This window comes from Takifugu rubripes, chromosome 7, assembly GCF_901000725.2.
Source record: "Takifugu rubripes chromosome 7, fTakRub1.2, whole genome shotgun sequence".
Taxonomy (NCBI): domain Eukaryota; kingdom Metazoa; phylum Chordata; class Actinopteri; order Tetraodontiformes; family Tetraodontidae; genus Takifugu; species Takifugu rubripes.
Window position 1 is genome coordinate 10,501,474 of NC_042291.1, and position 3,392 is coordinate 10,504,865.

Below are 3,392 nucleotides of genomic sequence, written 5' to 3' on the forward strand. Positions count from 1 at the left end.
CACATTTTAGAGAGACGTGCTTAATAGGTTTCAAGTACTGTTGCCTTTGATCAAGTTTAAAGAGGAGCAAAAAGGGCTCTGTAGATAATGCTGATCCCTGTGGCTTTCTTTCTGCACACACACACACACACACACACACACACACACACACACACACACACACACACACACCAGCCGCTTATAGGAGTGCTTTCTTCCATACACACATGTAACCCCGCCAACTGTGAGGCTACAAATAGCAAACCAAGGTGACTCCATCGATCTCCAAACAACGGTGAGCGAGGGAGGATGGAGCAGAGGAAGGAGTACAGTATAACTACACAGTTGCCGGGACCGGGCTTGTCTTTCGCACGTGGTTTCACAAAAAAGCATTTTGTCATAAAAAAAACAAAAAAACATAATTTTAGAGATCGCAGCTGACACGATCTGGATCGAATTACTGCACAAGTTTTGCAAAGTAACGTTAATATGTTGCAGAGTAGATCATTAAAAAGCAGACTTACGGGACTCGTTAGCTCAGCTTTTATTCCATCAGTTTCTGTTTGTCTGACTTTAATTAAGCATCATTATAAAGACCCAACTGAATGGCCATTTGGTCAATTTGTGTGACAAAAATACACGACATTTAGGAGCCAGTCAATATTAACCTGCTCTTCCCCTGACATCCTTTAGTTTAGGTCAGCGCTTGATTCTTTAACATGTAAATTGATTGCCTGTTGGACATTGAAAATTGCTTTGATGCTCCTCCTCACCAACGTAGTTTGTATTGATTGCGGATGGATTTTGAAAGACACACAGGGCAAAAAAAAAAAAAAAAAAGAAAATTCTAGCTTTTGTGGTGATGAGAGATGATTACTGGGCACATGCTCAGAAAAAACACAAACAATTAGATATGTATCAATGTTTATTTTATTAAACAAAAATGTAGTGAGATGAAACAGTTGATCAAAGTGATGGATGAATAACATTTATGCTACATTTTTTTCCCTTAACAGAAAATATTTTTTTATCATTTATACATTTTGGACTCAATTTCCAGGCTTTCTCCTTTGATTTCTTTACCAGTGCATCCTAAATTAAAGGTCAAATATAATGTCATCAAAGACAAATCATCTTGTTTTCCTTTTTCCAGGAAAGTAAAAGAGTTCCACCACACCAAAATTTCACGATCTGCATGTCATGTGTTCGCTCTCTGGGCTCTTCGGTCCTTTGTGTTTCTATTTAAGGTGCTTTGATCCGCTGCACCGGTACTGATGGTGGCTGCTCAAATGCAGTCTGGCCCGGACTGAAACAGAGGAGGACGGGAAGAAAGAAAGAGAGGAGCGAGTGACAGGGTGAGTGGGAGAGACCGAGGGGGGGAAAGAGAGTCTCCAGGGGAAGTGAATGGTTGGAATGTGCGCCGAGGCTCAGTGAATGAGCTGCACGCTGGGCTGGGGGGGACTGCAGGTATTGTGTTGAGGCAGCAGGAGTCAGAGTGGCTGTGACTGACACCAAAAACAACATTTCATGGCAGGAAACACTGCGGCCGGGCGTCGACGCACCAACCGCACCTTTAGTATCAACAGGCTTATTTCTTACGCTGTTGTTGACGTTTTTGTTTTGAGGGCTCTGAAAGAACACGATTCTTTGACCAACACATTATTGCAACTAATCACAGTCGACAGACAAGCTATGATGAGCGTCATGGTGGAGATGTCCAGCCATATTCACTGGGAAACACACGTTCCTAGTTGTACAGTTCTTCAGCATTTAAACCACTGAAAATGACTTTTCTGCACTTTCCAACCCCTTCCCTCACATTTCCGCTGCCCTTTAATAGCGGGCTAGTCGGCTGATAGCATAATTACGCAGCTAACATCTCTTTTAGGAGTCTACTGAGCATTCTAATTAGCCATAGATTAATGGGCAGCGAAGGCTCAGCTTCACACCACCAACAGCAGCGACCTGCTGTTACCTTCAGCTGCGTGCTGCCCAGGGGCGACTAACGGGGACGGAGTGCGCTTTGCAGCTTGGGTTTTTACCCAGAGTGTGTGTGTGTGTGTGTGTGTGTATGCGTGTGTGCATGGAAGACCTGAAGGTGATCAGGCTTTGTAAATGTATTTGATATTGTTTTAATAGCTGGTGAGGAGAAAGGAAGAGTGTGTGAGGTGTAAAGAGCACGAGAGGTCAATGTGTGTGTGTGTGTGTGTGTGTGTTTTAGAGGGAGTGTCCCTTCAGGTCCTTTACAGACATTGTGAGGGCTTGAAAGTCTCGCCCTGGGGGTGCCCGAGCACTAATTCTAATTATCACCAGATTACAGAGATAATGGGGGACCCCGCTGTCAGGAATCTAACACCTCTCACTCAGACTCTTTCTCCACCGCTGTCTCTCCCTCGCATGGCCATTTTACAGCCCAGCAGTCACCGGCGTTGCCTGGTAAACTTGAGGGAGACGGCTGAAGGAGAGAATGAGGTGCGGGGAAAGTAGTTTTCAGAGTATTAGAGAGCAAGAGCGGGTGAGGAGATTGAAAAAGGAGCCGAATTGACAGGAGGGTGAACGTGAGTGAAAAGGAGTTAAAGAGAGCGTTCAGCAGAGATCGAGGGCGATTTAGTGATAAAGTGAACCTGCGGTGTGAGAGGGATAGTTAAGCACTGGAGACAGGAGGGGAGAGAGCTCACTTCTCTTTCTTACTCACTACAGGTGGACCAAAACAGCAGCCGGACTTTCTTTTCAACATTTGACTAGTCACCTTTCAGAATCCCTTTTCACTTCTGTTCTTAAGGTCCCCCCCTCCCCCCATCCCTTTTAAGTGATCTGTTTTAGAGCTTTATCCTTTTAGTGTTTGGATAAAAAGCCGAGAAACAGTGGACGGAAAGAGAAGAGAATGTCGGAAAGGTTCAAAAAGTGTCAGCTAAACCTGCTCAAATATGCACTTGGATCAGTAACCAACTGAAGCTGTGAACTGGCAGAATAAAGGGGTTAAGAATCAGTTCAGTTGTTGTCTGTATCAGATGACTTGAGGAAGAAAAAGTCTCCCAAATATTATCTGTTGTCCAAAATCTGTGATACTACACAGCAAGTTCTCGATATTCTAAATCAGAAACCTTCTAATTACGGTTAATTGCATGAACAAACTGAGAAAATTCATATATTTCTATCAGTTTTTTTTTTTTTTTTAATTAATTGAATGTAATGTGCTGACTTAGAAGTCTGATAGATATTTTTTTAATCATGAAAAATGTAAATGTGTTTAGAATTCTTGTCATAATCATTGTGGACATCAATAATAAATAACTTTGTGCAACAGCTGGAGGAGGAATTGGTTTCCGTGGGCACATTTTTTTGTGTGGTGTATATTAAAATTGTGAGGGATGAGGTCAGGGAGGCTCACCCTGCATGGGGGTGGGGGTGGG

General features: G+C 43.3%; 1 long non-coding RNA gene across 1 annotated transcript; it reads left to right on the plus strand.

Annotated features, from left to right (window-relative positions):
• The first annotated feature begins 251 nt into the window (after positions 1-251).
• On the plus strand, positions 252-2,864 carry LOC115250486 (uncharacterized). The gene is made up of 3 exons (XR_003889042.1): positions 252-274; positions 1,227-1,334; positions 2,680-2,864. It is a non-coding gene; the product is annotated as an uncharacterized lncRNA (long non-coding RNA).
• Positions 2,865-3,392: the final 528 nt, after the last annotated feature.